This window comes from Protopterus annectens, chromosome 6.part0 (genome assembly GCF_019279795.1).
Source record: "Protopterus annectens isolate FY-2018-M chromosome 6.part0, PAN1.0, whole genome shotgun sequence".
Classification (NCBI taxonomy): Eukaryota; Metazoa; Chordata; order Ceratodontiformes; family Protopteridae; genus Protopterus; species Protopterus annectens.
Genome location: NC_056737.1, coordinates 1,153,425,603 through 1,153,443,668, shown reverse-complemented (window position 1 = coordinate 1,153,443,668; position 18,066 = coordinate 1,153,425,603).

The window sequence follows — 18,066 nt, the reverse complement described above, 5'->3', positions numbered from 1 at the left end:
GTAAGGGTAAAACTTCTGCTCTTTCCTTGCTAGAGTCTTCCTCTCAAGTAGTTTATTATTCTATCAAATGTAGTTATGATGTGGTAGATGCCTCTTCTAGGGCTGACGTTTTTGGTTCAGTGAAGAAGCGGTATTCTGACTTAGGTGTCAACCTCTACCTGATGATATTATGTCTATGTTGATGGATGCTCCTCTGGATCCCAAACTTCTGTTTGGGAACGCTGCTACTGGTTTGTTTAAGTCCCTTCAGGATAAGGGTAAGGCCTTACAGGAGCTTAAACATGTGTTTGTTTCTCCTGAGCCTAAATTTCAGAGAAGCTACCCCACTAAGCCAGCCTTTGTTCATAGGCAATCCCATCCTTCGAATAAAGGTAAAAAGAGTGGCCAATAGGCTCCTGCTGCTAAGGCTACTTAATTTTCATGGATTCTGAAGCCTTCCTTTCCTGACAAACTGGGTGCTGTATGACTATTCTCTCCTCCCAGCTACATCCCTCTTTCTCTTCATTTTTCTCTTTTTCTTCTTATTTGGCTTCAGATCACTCAGGGTGCTTGGGTTCTCTCTATCATTTGTCAGGGGTACTTCATGGTGTGAAAATCTCATCCTGCTTCTATGGGTATGTGACAAAAGAAGGTACTGCCAGAACAGCTAGGTGGAATTTTGTAAATAATTATATGTTATTTGTGAATATCAAACTAATTTATACAAGATACATGTGTTACAAATTTATTAGGACTGTATGTCATGTGTATATCAAACTGATCTGTACAGATGTTTGTGTTGAAAAAGTATTTGTAAAGTGCTGTGTTTATGATGTATCCATAGTGTGCCCTACTGGAAGAGAACAGAAATGTACATGCACTATTGTAACTGTTTAGATGTATATATTTTAACAGTTGAAACTGGAATATAGAAGGTTAACTTCAGTCCAGTAAACTTTAGAAAAAATATTTGAAATTAAATCACTTTATAAGCTACTGCATACAGGCTAGGCCATAAGGAGGCTATCTGACAGGTTTCAATGCAGCTAGAGACACAAACCCCTGGATTCAGTAAATGTCTGTGCAGGAATAGCCTAGTCCTGCATGGAAGTGACCATTTAGGAGCAGCACAGCAGCGCACCATGCATATTAATGAAGGTGTGCTGCCTGAGCTCCTAAATGGACACGGAGCATGGATGAGTACAGAACTCTCACAATATACATGCCCAGCAGTCAAGAACTGTAGTTTAGCTATTACAATGAGTGAGACTGCTCATAGGGTGTTGCATACCCACAGCAACCCCCCCTAGTTTATAAGAGCAATATTTAAAATATAATAATGTAAACAATTATTTATTTTTATCAAACAGCTTAAATTTAACTGTAGGTGCATGGGTTTGCCCATTGCTTAACTATGTACACTGTAGCTTAAATGGACAAGAAGATAAATATCAAGATACATGAAAATGAAGCAGTACTGTAATAGTGTAGTGGTCAGAGCATTTGCTTTACAAGCATTCATTCCCAGTTCAAGTCTCATCCTGTACTTTCTATTTTCCATGTCAAATCACTTTGTGAACAATATTTTTTGTTGTATAACCTACTAAATAACATATATTTGTGAACTGGAGTACTGCATTAAATGCAGATGTGAGGTGTCATTGTAATAATGTAAAATTCACAGATAAACACAATTGCTCCATATAGTATATGTACACATTAATCAGGGATACAAATAGAAGGTTTAATGTGTAATGAATGATAAATCCATAGTGTACAAATCTGCCACCTTCCCAAGAACCATTTTACATTTCTGTCTAAATTAGTGTGAGGGCAAGTGGGAGTAAGCACTATTAAGCAGTAGTAAGTGAGAATAAGCATATTTAAGCAGTAGTAAGCAGGTTTAAGCCCATTTGTGCAGGGATAAGCAATGTGCACACAGGTTAAGCAATATCGAAGCTAACTCGCTGTAAGCATATTTAACCGGAAGTTAGCATTGCTTACCATTGCGCAAACCTGCGCAAACCCACTTACAATTGCTTAAAGGTGCCTTAATCACTCTGTATGCAACAGCTGCTGTTCTACCCAGCAACAAAATAAACAGCCCTTGCAGGTCTTGAACCCAGGACAATGTACACCATAGTCACAGTAGTTAACCAGTAAGCCACCACAGCAGTACATAAAATGGAGGTATCACCAAACAGATCCTCACTATAGGAATATTAAACTTAACATGTGAAAGGAATCTATATACAGGTTTATGTTGTATAACCTACTACATAACATAAATATGTGAACTGGGGTACTGTATTAAGTCCAGATGTGAGGTGTCATTGTAATAAAGTGTTGAAATCCCCTAATAAGCACAAGGAGCCCATACAGTGTATGTACACATGAATCATGGATACTAAACACATATATAACATGTAATGAATAATAAATCAATGCCAAACAGCAAATAGTATGCAAATTAAAATTTAAGTAACGCTAAGCATTGCACAGCCCTGCTTACTAGGTGTATGCAATGTGTAGGCCAGCTAAATCAGTTTGCCCATTGGTATACCCCTTTAAGCAATGCCAATCTTAGTTAAACAGGTTTGCCCATTGCTTAGCATTTTCAAAACCATCCAATCACGGCAAAGTGTGTGAAATTGGCCCTATTTTAAATCCAACAGGTGGGAATACATCTCATAACTGGTTGCAGCTTCCTCCTGTAGGCACTATGACTGGTGTGGGAGAAGGAGTGCGCTTTCGGGTGCAGCACTGGGGCATCCAGGAGTCCAAAATCATGGCAGGACTTCTTGTTAAAGACCATGACCAGAGACTGCTGCAGGGCCAGTACCAGGGTTCCCAATATAAAGTGGAAGCCTGGGACCATCTCGCCAGTGACCTCACTAGTGCCACTTGCATACCTCAAACTGGTTAGCATGTCAGGCATCACTATGCTGACCTGAAGTAGAGAAAGAGGGAGCTCTTGGATCAGTGGATTGAAGAGGCTAGGCAGATGGGGGATGTCCCAGCCATGTGTAAGTATCAGTCTACTACCTGTTTAATAATTGCCAACTCATATATATTATGGATAGGTATGGCTAAATATTCCTCTTATGTCTTTGACAGCAGCAGATGAGTGGGCTGTGAACTGGGAAACCCATGCCTGTAGATTGCAGAGGTTGCATTGTGAGGCAGGTTAGTAATACTCTTGCATGTACTGTCATAAGAAATAAATCTAAAAGTAGTAGAAAGGTAATTGCCAGTATAAAACCTGTATTGTTTAAGGCATGTACTGAATACACCAGACAATATAGCAGGAAGAGTCTCATATAGGTTGTATGTAAATAAAAGGTTAACAGCCTGACAATAAAGGTCTAACTGCTAGACTGCCTGTGTTTACTCTGGTATCATATGGTAATGTAGTGTTGCAATCTCTTAATAGTACTGTTGTATTAAGCACTGTTACCCACAATGTGCTACATAAATAAAATGCGTAGGAATGTCTGTATATGACTGTTGTAATCACAAGAGGTCATATTGTACAACTGAGAGAGACTTAGACAGAAAACAGTGAAATGATGGACAACATAATCCAAATAGCACACTCAACTGAGACATGAACTGTTGTATTTTTAGCACACACAGCCATGGTTCGAATCCTGGGAGTGATAGTAAGCTGTATGCAGAATCATACCCCACAACTGTACAGATATGAACAGAATGTCCAGTTAATTGGCCCACATCTGCTGGGTGTCACCCTGTCACCCTGGCAAATCAGTGGGATGATCCCAGATGTTTAGGCAGCAAATAAAGACATACAACTGATTGTCAGACATCTATAAGAACAAACCTGTCACTCTAGCAACTCAACAAAATGTTGTGAGAGTAATAAGCAAAGTATGTCCCATCGCCACCCCCATGTTGTGAAGCTATGACCAGAGTGTGTGCAGTAACAAAGTGAGATGTATGTGCATAATAATAATGTGGAATCTGGTAATATGTGTGGCAACATTCAAGTAGTGCACAGAAAAAAGCGTTCTCTGAGGAGAAACAAAAACTGTATAAATCAGCACACCTTGTGGATCTAGACCTGATACCAAAAGAAGAGTCCAAAGTAAAATTCTAACATTTATTCACAGCCACAAAATAAGTCAAGCGCTTTTGTCCACCACACTACAGGACTTTATCAAAACAGTTAACATCCAGTCACAAAGTGCTTTTATCCTTGAATTAATTAACAGCAATTAAGTACTTAAATAATTCAATTATCCAATAAAAGTGTTCATAAACTTTTAAAACATTCAAGTAGTCATTCTAAAATCACAATATATTAGTTGTTACCATTTTAAATGAAAATAATTATTATTATGAATATTAAATAATTATTAATATGAATACAAAACAAACATGTTGTTCAAAAACTTTATATAAAAATGTTCACAGTTCATAGTTTAGTCGCTCTTTCTTTAAGTATAGGTACAAGGGAAACTTGGTCATTCAAACCTGGAGGGTGTTGGCATTTAACAAAATCTGCCATCTATACTTACTTCTATATATGCTATCCAGTCCCCCCCCAATACCTTTCTTAATAATTTCCAAGATACCAAAATGAAATCCTTGTCTAACCCCACAAGAGATTGTATGCTTATATAACGCATTGTTAGTACTGTGTGTCTCAATAGCATATAAATGTTCATATATTCTTTTACGAAAGGATCTCTCTGTTTTCCCCACGTAGAACATGTAACAGTCTTGGCAAATAACTATATATACTAACCAACTGCTATCACAATTCCCTTTTTTCAAGTAAATCTTTCTCTGGGGGCCACCTATCATTAATTCCTTACCTGTGTAAATGTAGGGACAATACTTGCATAGACCACAACTAGTTGTACCTCCTTGGGTGGGTTGTTGGTGGACGTGATGTTCAAACAAAAATTTAAAGTTATGTCCCATCTTAAGAAACAATAAAAGGTTCGTAGATTAAAACAATGGAGGGGTTACCAATAATCCCAATATAAACGTTGACCAGAACAGCAAACAATCCAAGGATCCAAAATCTTCTGTATAATAAAAAAACAGGTTTATTCAGATAAGACGTGGTGAGCGCTTTCACTAAAATAGCTTCATCAGACCAAATTACAATTCATTCAATGAAGCAAACAGTTTATATATTAAAAAAGGCGCCAAAAATGACTTGACTTAAAGGAATATTCCTTAGAAACAACTCATGAAGAACAATAATAAAACATACATAACTGTACAAATATATAAAGCAGAATTAAATGAAAGACAGTTCATTTATGAATCTTGAGCCTCCTAGATTTTAACAATGGGCGTAATGGAACCCTGCCATTAATACCAGGTGGTAATGTTTTATTATTGTTCTTTATGAGTTGTTTTTAAGGAATATTCCTTTAAGTTAAGTCATTTTTGGCGCCTTTTTTAATATATAAACTGTTTGCTTCATTGAATGAATTGTAATTTGGTCTGATGAAGCTATTTTAGTGAAAGCGCTCACCACGTCTTATCTGAATAAACCTGTTTTTTTATTATACAGAAGATTTTGGATCCTTGGATTGTTTGCTGTTCTGGTCAACGTTTATATTGGGATTATTGGTATGTCCCATCTTAGTTGTAAATAGTGTTTTTTTCTCCCAGTTTGTTACTTAACTCTTGGTTACATTGCAATATTAACCAGTTGTGTGAGTCAAAATATCCTTGACTTTACCATCAAAAGTTCCAAACTGTGTAACCATAATGTTGGCATATTCTTGTTTTTTATTATTATTGTTGGGTCTCTCCACCCTATTTGTAGTTGTATCTTGACCTAAAAGTGGAACAAACTTGTTTCCCCACCCCTTCAAAATTTTGTCAGCCAAATCGTAAACCATTTTGAGGGGTACCCTCTGGCTCGAAACATAGAATTCAAATTTCCTAGTTCTAATTTAAAATCTGTAATAGTGGAGCACATTCTGGCTCCTTAGATCATCTGGCCTCTGACTAGGTTTCTTTTGATGCAATATGGGTGGTTACTTTCAAATGCCAAAAAACTGTTTGAATATGTGGACTTGTGAAAAACGTGGATGTAAACCCTTGTGCTTCATAATTCTTTTTAATGGTGACATCCAGGTAGTTAATTTCTATAGCATGGAAGTTATAAGTGACTTTAAAATATTCACAAATGTTTATTCACAAAAAATGTTTACCCTTTTTTCTTCCATTTTCCATAAAACAAATATATCATCCAGGTAATGCAAGTAAACAAACCACCCTTCAACATTCAGGTAGTGCTAACAAACATTCCCCCCACAGGTCTGTCAGATATGAAAACTGTGCCTAGAAATAAAAGATTGAAATCCTAGACTGGTACTGTTTACACTGGTATTGTATGGCATTGTTAGCGTTGCAGTTTCCCTGAATAATAAGGTATTACTCATCACTGTCATCCACACTGTGCTACATAATAAAGCTGTCTAGGAAACCTGTATAAGAGTGTTATAATTACAAGGTCAGATTGTAAAACCACAGGAGACTTGTAGACAGAAATCAGAGAAGAGATACACAGCAATATCTATATACCACACTCAACTGTGATGTACACTGTTTTATTTTTAGCAGACACAGCCATGGTTCGAATCCTGGGAGTGGTAGTAAGCTGTATGCAGAATAATACCTCTCAACTGTACAGATCTGTCCAGAATGTCTGGTTAATTGGCCCATATCTGCTGGCTGTTACCCTATCCCCATGGCATATCAGTGTGCTAATTTCTAATATGTAGACAACATTTAATGTCATATAACTGTCAGACATGTATGTATTTGGAAAATGTCTATGAAAACAAACTTGTCATTGTACAACTCACCAAAGGTTTATGAGGGCAATAGTCAAAATATGTCCCAGTTTCACCTGCATGTTGTCAAGACATGCCCAGAGTGTGTGCAATAGGAGATGGACAGGTGGACAGGTATTTGCATAACATCAACCTGGAATCTGGGAATATGTGTAGAAACAGTCAGGTAGTGTTAACAAACAACACTTCCACAGGTATACCAGGTAAGACGTATATACCGCATGTAAAACTCAGTTCATATATATAGTTGTCTACATCCATACCACTGTCCAAACTAAGGCCATAGGGTAGTGTAATAATACCTGTAAGGTACAGATCACAGCACTGACTAGGAAAGTAATGAGAACTACAGGGATATACAAGTTAATTGACATCTTTCTCCCCCCTCCACCATATCTGCAACAATAAACTAAATACACAACTCATTCGGTATGTGCACTATTAAATCTACTGTTGGGACATATGTCCTGTTGTCTGATAAATATTTAAATTTGTTTCTACACATGTGCCATGTTGAAATACTCCCACATTGGTGGCATGCTGCCATCGATGTACCTGCATGCTGTTGTAATGGCCACTGTAGTTCCATATATGCATGTGTTCTGTTTGCTATGCATCTGTTCCATATCTGGTGTTCCGGGTTAATGGGAATATCTATGCATGCTGTTATACCTAATCCTGGAATGTGTTGACTATTACTAAATCACATATGTTGCAAAATTGAAACACCATAGCACATTTGGGAAGGCTGGTCCCAGTAGACCCACCTCTCCCACCTCATCTGGCCATGGCACCAGGCACCAGCTTGTCTTGGGCCCACCCCAGGACCTCCTCATCCGTTGGTCCTGCCCCACCTTCGGGTGGAACCACTTCAGGGGATGGGGCTCACCCCCACCTGGGACCGGGCATGGACAGGGTGCTGTCACCTGTCGCCAGGTCTGGGGACTGGTGCGTAGCGAGCTCAGCAGGGAGCTTGGAGATCTGCTACACCAGCTTGAGGGCAGCATGGTGCAACTAGAGGGTCAGCTTGGCCCTCCTACTCAGCCCCCAGTACAGCCACCTTTGGGGTGGTGAAGGTGCAGTGGTCACTGCCTATGGGTGGAGACCTCAGTCCCACTGTTCCCACTAGGGGGCTCATGGGTTTCTGACTTCCAAACACCCCTCCCCATTCAAGGTGTTTACCCCCCATATGTGTCATATACCACCCCTGTATGCTGTCTTATCTATCTTGTCTGTTAACCTACCCAACCTACCTCCCCAAATATACCTACTATCCCTCCCCAACATCCCACTCTCACCTTAAAAAAAAAAAGGGCAATCTGTTCCCCCCAAAAAATCTCGCCTCATACATAGCTGTTAATTTTGAACACATGTCCACTGGACACATGTAATCTGGTCTAATTGGCTTCACAACATATTATTGTTGTCCTTACCCCTCTCTCAGGGGTATGACTGTCCAAATCTACCTCCAAATCAGTGTATATGCACAGCTGTTGCTGTAAAAGAAATGGGCAGCTGTGGACCATCCCTACACCCTTCCTGCACATCCCTGACTATTTTTCCTTCTGTCTTTCCCTCTTTGTGCCCTTTTTTCACCACTTTCCTATCAACCCATTTTCATTTCTTTTAAAGAAATTAGCATGGGGGTAAGTGGAAGTAAGCACTTTTAAGCAGCAGAAAGCAGGTTTAAGCTTGTTTGCATGGGGGTAAGCAATGCCTACACAGGTTAAGTCATTTAGAAGCTAACTGAGTATAAGAAACTGTAATCGGAAGTTAGCAGTGATTACCTTTGCACAAACCCGTGCAAACCCGCTTACGACTGCTTAAAAGTGCCTTAATCACTCTGTATCCAAAGGCCCTTGCTCTGCCCAGCAACAAAATAAACAGACTTTGCAAGGCTCAAAACCAGGACCCTGCACATAGCCAAAGTGATTTACCACTAAGCCATGTCAGATATACATAACCCTGATGTTTTCACAAACGTATCATCCAGCACAGTCATTCAGCAGTACAGGAAATGTGTTTATACATGTAGATGTGTGTGTGTGTGTGTGTGTGTGTGTGTGTGTGTGTGTGTGTGTGTGTGTGTGTGTGTGTGTGTGTGTGTGTGTGTGTGTGTGTGTGTGTGTGTGTGTGTGTGTGTGTGTGTGTGTGTGTGTGTGTGTGTGTGTGTCTGTGTGTGTGTGTGTGTGTGTGTGTGTGTGTGTGTGTGTGTGTGTGTGTGTGTGTGTATATATATATATATATATATATATATATATACATACATATATATATATATATATATATATATATATATATATATACATATATATATATATATATATATATATATATATATATATACATATATATATATATATATATATGTATATATATATATATATATATATATATATATATATATATATTTAGGTTCATAGGTAGGTACTAGGCTATCTGCCCGAAGGCATTTATAAGCCTAACTGGAATGTGTTGGCTTTCGCCGCCCCCCTTAGATTAGTTCCCTGTGCCTCTGTCCAGCAGAGCCATTGAAGTGATTCCTTGGGTAAACTTTCTGTTTCCCATCCACTCATCTAGGTTTCTCTTGAAGAGGGTTAGCGAGGAGCTCTGCCTAATGTAGATTGGAAACTTGTTCCAGAGCATGGGAAGTCTCTGAGACAGGAATCTAACCCTCCAGCAAGTCCTATTTATTGTTGTGGTAAGGTTTAGATCCTTGGAGCATGTGGCTTGAGGGGATATCATTTTCTTTAGGTGGAGCATGTCCATCAATTGTGGGTTGGATATGGCCTTGTATGCCATGCAGAGATCACCTCTGAGTAGGCGGTATGCAACCGAGTACAGCTGGAGTTTCTTCAGTCGAGCTGCATAGGGCATCTGCTTGAGGCCAGTGATCCTCTTGGTAAATTACTTCTGTGGTCTTTCCAGTTGTTGCAGGTGTCTTGGATGCACATCCCAAATGGGACATTGTATTCTATGATGGGTCTGATGAGTGATGCATAGAAGGGCCCAATGACCTCGTTTGATCTGGATGCAAACCCTTTTGTGATTAGGTGGGCCACATAGAAGGATTTTCTAACCATTGGCAATGTGATTATCAAAGGAGAGGTTACTATCTACTTGGGTCCCCAGATCCCTTATTACATCTTCCATATTTAGGGGGCTACCACCTATGTGGTAGTTTGTGGGTACTTTGTTTTTTCCAAAGGGGGTGACTATGCACTTTTTGGCATTTAGCTTGAGGCCATGGTTTTGACACCAGGTATCTGTCTCAGTGAGACCCTTTTGGAAGATGTCTGTGTCAGCCAGTGAGTCAATTATAGCCCCTAGTTTGCAGTCATCTGCGAACCTGGTCAGTCATGGTCCTCCTGTGCTTGCCTGTACCTCTGAGAAGTATATGCCAAACAGGAGGGGTCCTATGACTGAGCCCTGGGGAATGTCACTTGCAACTGGTTTAGAGTCAGACCTAGCTCCTGCAACTCTTACCATGTGGGTTCTGTCTGTGAGACAGCTGGCAACCCATCTCATGACGTAGGGGTTTATGTTCAGGCTGGTGAGCTTGTCTATAATACCTGAGTGGGGAATGGTGTCGAAGGCCTTTGCGAGGTCTAGGTAGGCTGTGTGGACCACCTTTCCCTCGTCTATAGCTTTAGTAACTGTCTCAAAGAAGTCCACCAGGTTTAGGAGGCATAATCTACCCTTATCAAAGTTGAACTGGGTAGGGTCCAGAGTTTGGAGGTTTCCAATGTCTCTGTTAATGAGATCCATGATGATGCGCTCCATAGCTTTGTAGACCAAGCTAGTCAGGCTTATAGAGCGATAGTTCCCGGGGTCCATTGTGGCTCCAGCTTTGTGGAGTGGAATAACTGTTGCTGTGCACCACTCTGTGGGCACGTAGCCTGTGGATATGTTGAGTTTAAACAGTGTGTTTAGGTGAGGGGTTAGTTCATCTTTGAGCTCATGTAGGACGCAGCCTGGGACACCATCCGGTCCCATTGATGCTGTGTTTTTGGCTTTGGAGAGGGCTGTTTTAACCTGAGTGCCTGTTATTTCAGGGGCACTACATTCTTCTGGTATAGTTATTGGCCCTTTTGGGGGTGAGAGGGGGGTGAAGTTTGCATTGAACCTGTCTGCCAAGATGTTGGCTATATCGGTCGGTTCCGTGTATTTTGTGCCATTCTGCACTAACTTCAAGCAGATCTGACAATTGCCACTTAGATTCTTGACATAGCTAAAGAATGCCTTGTGGTTATCTTTGGAGTCCATAGCAATTTTTCTTTCGAAGCTAGCCTTGGATGATTTTATGAGGGAATGTAGTTTCTTGCTGATATTGATCAGGGATGTCTTCCCTTCTTGGGATTTTACTCTTTTCTGTACTAGTTTTCTCCTTCTGTTGTATAGCTTGTTTAAGGCAGGGGTCCACCAGACTGGTTTCCTTTTCTTGAAGGAGTGAGTCTTGGTTTTGTTTGGGATAGCATGATCCATGCATTCTTGTAAGTGCCCATAGATTGCATTAGTAAAGGATTTTGCAGCTTGGACAGTGTTATCCTTTAGCATAGGGGCTTTGAAACTTCCCACCTTGGTCTTAAGTAACGTGAAATTTGCTTTTGAAAAGTTTTTCACGTGGTTTCTTTGACCGGGGGTGGTGGCGGAATGTGGATATCCAGAGTGATTTATTTATGGTCAGATCTAACCAGCAAAGGGTTGACCTCTGGTGTGGAACACCGGTCGCACATGTTGGTGATGACCAGGTCCAATATGTTGGCACCTCTAGTGGGGGTGTTGACCAGTTGATCCAGGGTGTTTGAGTGTATAAATTCTAGGAAATGTTGGGCAAGGGAGTTTGTACTTGAGTAGTTCTCCCAGTTAATGTTTGGGTAATTTAAATCACCCAATATCAGGGTGTTTGGTAGGACCTTTATGTTTCCCAGTGTTTCTGGGAATGCGGAGTGGGGGTCCTGGGACATGGTGGGTGATCTGTAGCAAGCTATAATTTGAATAGCAGTTTTGCCCATTGTTAGTTGCACGTGGATGATCTCTGAAGCATCGTGCTGTGCCACTGACCTGGAGGTGTGGGTATCTTTGATGAATATGGATGCTCCCCCACTTTTTGTATTTCGGTCTGGGTTTTGTGGCTGAAATGTATGGCATGAGTTGTAGCTTGGTACTGCTGGGGTGCTCTCTGGAGCCTTAAACCAGGTTTCTGTTACTGCACATATATAGATTTTCTCCATACTGAGGAGTGCCTCGAGTGCATGCATTTTGAGGCTTAGACTTCTAGAATTGATCAGTTTTTTGTTACTTGTGCTATTTACGGTGGTAGATTTGTCTTTTTAGCCTTGCCTAAAAAAGGCACTATGGGGGTGGCAAGAGCCTTGGCCAGTATTTGATAGCCTAAAGGTGACAGGTGCAAGCCGTCTTTAGTGAAGCAGCATCCCATGCTGACAGACACTGGATCCCCTTTGAATGACACCAGAAGCTTAGCCAATTGTTGAAATGTATCATTTTTTCTCTATACCGTGGTATCATTCTTGGTGAGAGCAGGATGCTATTCAGGGTCAGGGTCATACCAGCTTGGGCTACGTGATCAGAGAGCTCCTCCATGTCTCTTTTCATGTAGTCCAGGGAGGTATGGCTCAGGTCATTCACACCAACATGGACAATGACAGAGTCATATTTGTACTTGTTCTGGAGTGACCTGAGTGCTTGTGTTATGTGGCGGATCCTGGCACCCGACAGGCAGCTAACAGTAACCTTCTCCTTGTTCAGCCTAGTGAGTGGGACGTCAGTGTGCCTGACTATAGAGTCACCTATTACTAGTGTGTTGGGTTTGTTATTTTGCCTTAAGGGCTGTGATTGTGTGGCACAATGGTTTTGTGAAGTATGTGTTTCATGGTTTGTGTTAGGGGGTGGAGGTTGCTTGAATGTCTGCTGTGAAGGTCTCTGTTGCTTTTGCAGATTTTTATTTAGAGCCTCTGAGTATGTTTTCATGTATTTATATGTGTTTTTTGCCAGTGCGGGTTTCATAGGTCTATGTGAGACTGGTGGTGTGATGCAAGTAATTTCCTTCTCCTCTTGACTGCCTGGTCCAGTCTTGGGTTGAGAGAGCTTAGCCTCCATTCTGGCTGTATAATTGCATCTCTCACATGTATTAGTGTTTGGTGGAAGGAGGGGAGGGTTGTCTGTGTACATGAGGCAATTGTAACATTGCCTAAAATTGCCCAGATTCATCAGTTGGACCAGAGAGTACAGCTGAAACTGTCCTTTGGACATGCCTGGATAGGTACAGTCAACTGTTTTACTGATTGGCAGGTAAGGTTGAATAGAGAGCCTTGTCCTTCTCTACAGTATAGGGGGGTCTAGTGCTAAGGTTTATTAGTGCTTGCTATGAGTTTTGAGCAAGTGACAGGATGAGAAGTGAATGGTTTGAGTGCTTAAGTTGAAAGTTTGTCTAGTTCCAAGGGAAAAAGTGAAGAGTAGACTTTGTGGAGCTGGGAATAGTTATACCCTAGCTAACCAACACTGCCCGGCATGCAAAATCATGCAAATGCATGTTTTATAGCAGGGAAATGAAAGAGATAGAAATTAGCCCAAAATGGCCAATAAACTACTAATGTCTGGGCTGAAACCACTGCTCCAGGGACAGATAGACTGCTCAAAGCTCCCTCCCTCTCTCACAGTGAACAGAGAAACTTCCTTCTATCCAATTAAGGTATGGGCAAACACAGAAACTTGTAACACAGCCCTGAATTCAGCACTAACCTGAAAACTGGACTATAATAGCTTAGAAGGGTGGGGAAAAAAGTATATTCTTTTGGGGTTTTTTTTGTTTTTTTCAGAAAATAAAGCAGATACAATAAAAAAAACACTTTAAATGCACAGAAATGGTTATCACACTTGAGTTTGTAGCCTACAACATTTAAACAGGTAATTTAAACACAAAAATGACTTTGTTAAAGTGCAGGCAGTAAAATAAGTACAATATGTAGCTGAAACAATCTTTTTAAATCACAGAAACTCTAGAAAATTTGCATTTAGGCAGAATTAGCTAAGGGCAGCAGGAAAATGCAGAAAAATGATACTTAACCACTACAAAGTCTCTCTTTTGTCTCTCTGCTACTGTAGAACTATGCAGGGCACCAGGCAGGAGCTTGCTGAGCTGTATAATAGCATAAAAACCTTGCAAATGCAGGTTTTATAGTAGGGAAATGAAAGAGATAGAAATTAGCCCAAAATGGCCAATAAATTACTAATGTCTGGGCTGAAACCACTCCTCCAGGGACAGATAAGCTGCTCAAAGCTCCCTCTCTCACAGTGAACAGAGAAACTTCCTTCTATCCAAGTAAGGTATGGGCAACCACAGAAACTTGTAACACAGCCCTGAATTCAGCACTAACCTGAAAACTGGACTATACTAGCTCAGACAGGTGGGAAAACAAGTATATTTTTGTTTTTTTTTTTGTTTGTTTCAGAAAATAAAGCAAATACAATCAAAAAAACACTTTAAATGCACAGAAATGGCTATCACACTTGAGTGTGTAGCCTACAACAGTTAAACAGGTAATTTAAACACAAAAATGACTTTGTTAAAGTGCAGGCAGTAAAATAAGCACAATATGTAGCTGAAACAAGCTTTTTAAATCACAGAAACACTAGAAAATTTGCATTTTAGGCGGAATTAGCTAAGGGCAGCATGAAAATGCAGAAAAATTATACTTAATCATTACAAAGTCTCTCTTTTGTCTCTCTGCTGCTGTAGAACTCTGCAGGGCACCAGGCAGGAGCTTGCTGAGCTGTATACTAGCACAAAAACCTTGCAAATGTGGGTTTTATAGCAGGGAAATGAAAGAGATAGAAATTAGCCCAAAATGGCCAATAAACTACTAATTTCTGAGCTGAAACCACTCCTCCAGGGACAGATAGGCTGCTCAAAGCTCCCTCTCTCACAGTGAACAGAGAAACTTCCTTCTATCCAAGTAAGGTATGTGCAAACACAGAAACTTGTAACACAGCCCTGAATTCAGCACTAACCTGAAAACTGGACTATACTAGCTTAGAAAGGCGGGAAAACAAGTATATTTTTGTTTTTGTTTTTATATATATATATATATATATATATATATATATATATCTACATATCTATATATATATATATATAATACACACACACACACACACACACACACACACACATATATATATGTATATGTATATATATATATATATATACATATGCATACATCTATATATATATATGTATATATGTATGTATATATATATATATATATATATATATATATATATAGAGAGAGAGAGAGAGAGAGAGAGAGGGAGCAATATATATATATATATATATATATATATATATATATATATATATATATATATATATATATGTGTGTGTGTGTGTGTGTTGTCCAAAGACACCGTTAATGGGGCTGAGGGGGCCCAAGCTAAATACCTCTTGCAAGTGTTGATGTCACCCCCTCCCCCACAGCCAAACAGATCTGCCCTGCAACACAATACCAAGTGTTGCAAGTCCCATACCCAGGACGCTACACAACATGGGCACAAGATGGTAACAGTAATCCATCCCACCTGTATGATGTCAGGATGGTATCAATAACATATCATGCAGTACAGTCTGGTTACCATAGGGAATGTACAATGTGGAAGCAATAAACATTCCAAAGATACATATACACACACACATATATGCAGATACACACACACACACACACACACACACACATATATATATATATATATATATATATATATATATATATATATATATACACATATATATATAGATATATATGTAACTACACATACACACACATAGATATGTATAGGAAGATACATATTTAGAGGGTGCACAGCATATTGAACAGCCAGTATTCCTACAGTTGCCACCTTTTCAAATGGACAGTGTATGAGTCAATCATACAAAAGACAATTGTTGCCTGAAACATATACCCACAGTGAAGTCAAAGAATATGACACCACACAGAGGTTTGCATACATAAGAAATGTTTATTTGTGTGCTATTACAGTTGTATATGCCATGTCATATGGCTGTTTAGACTTTGAAATACATACTAACTGATTAATGCAACTCTCAAGCAGATCATTTTATACAGCAATCCGAAAGCATAACATATGTTGTTGTCCAGGCCAAGGCCTTCAAGTAGTACAACAGTAAAGACAGACTGGGCCACAGGATAACAATCAATCAACTGTAAGTAATGAGGATGTATAGTCCAGCAGCCTCTATCTACACTCTGTACAATCCCTAGGGGGAAATGACTTAAGTTGACACAATGGGATGTATCTGTTACATAACAATGCTTAATTGAAAGCATCACAATCACACTGACAAACAGAACAGTCTGAATGTCAGTAAGCACTAGGCCACCAATGTTCCCAAGGTGAAATATATGGTAATAAACAGCCATATACCTTAAGGCGGCTTACTACTGATATCCCTCACATGTTGTAACAGCCTAGGTTATATATGGTGCATACCCCCTCCCCATAGACTGACTTACAGGGGCATATAACACTGTTACATACACTGACCTCTAGTCTAAAGAAGGGCATACATGTTTTGTGCAGCTGAAGCCCACATATATATGGACCCAACCTCACAATATGTGTGGGGGCCACAACAGCACTGGAATGATGGCAGGAATGGCAGCATGGCATAATCACTGCATAACAACCCTTTACTGCATGTCATATCGACAAAGACTGTTATGTAGGTAGAGGACAGAGGCCAGAACACAGGCCCATATGTGAAATTGTGTTGTCATACACTGAGACAGTTGCTGGTGTTACATTACAGGATAGTCTGCAGCATAAACTTAGTCAAGAATATGAAGTCAGAAACACAAATGGATGCAGCCATGTACAGATAGCACTTAACACCCACAATGCCAGTGATATAGCTAACACAAGACCTGTGTGGTGGACCAGCAAAACATAACAGGCACACCTCTGGCCATCATGTGGATATTCCCACAGTTGAGAGTTATGCAGACAGGCTGCATTCCATGTTAAACTAGTATGTACACACAAACCCTGTAATACTGGTGCTATACAATGCATATAACAACACTACTCACACTGTCTGTAGGGCTGGAACCTTATACAAATATGTAGCTGCCTGAGTCTGCAAGTCCTCTTGTAAGAGGTATTGCTACCTGCTGTCTGTATCACTGCTGCCCACACACATGAAGGATGTCCTCAATACAGGAAAGGTAAAGGGACCACACCCACATGATGTAGAGATTTATAGTAGTGGGTTGCCATGACAGTTGTAATTGGAAGTACTACACAGCATGCTGCATGCAGGTAGCAAGTGGATGACACTGATTGGTGCAGAGGCCATTACCTGATCATGTGCATCACCTACAAAATCCATGCTGTAATCTATTCAAAGCAACTCAATCCATGTACTGGAGAGAGACCAAGACAGAGAGAGAGAGAAAGCCAAAGCCAAAAAAAACAAAAAAACAAACAAAAAAGCAAAACACACACAAAAAAAATCCATCCAGCAAACTATCCAGAACAGACATCATTCCCACAATAGGTATGTGAAGTATATATGCATTTAATTGAATGTAGTACTTGGTCCATAATAATGGGATAGATGATGTGGAATGATTTATAGGTGCCATCAGGTGTTGTTGTAATGATGTCCATCTGAACAACTGCTATACCCTGTGGGTAGTGTGCCATATGTGTCAGCTGTGCAGATCAGCACTGACTGACAAGATGTAAGCCATCATAGTGTGTGTTGTGTAATGCAAAACATGTATATTACTGTGGCCAATAGCTGGTGGTGGAAGTAATGCCATTATGATGGACATGTGGGTTTGAGTGCCCACCACTTGCAAGACAGTCAAGTTAACATGTAATGTAGCATGCAAAAATGCCATAGGTGTTTAATAAGCTTACCTGCAATCTGTCCTTATATATACCCCCGTAATGTTGGAATCTTCTCCCTAATGACCTCTCCTCATTTACTTCCTTATCACTCTTCAAAAATAGACTTAAACGTTATCTCAATACTGGCTATGCCCCTGTACCACACCAGACTAGCCATCTATCTCTTTATACTTGACCTTGCCTATCTTGTGCTTAGTATCCACTGTTACATCTTCCTTCTTACTATACATCACTCATGTCTCCCTATTAAGAATCATTTCACTTCTCCTTATATACCTTTTTTTCTAAT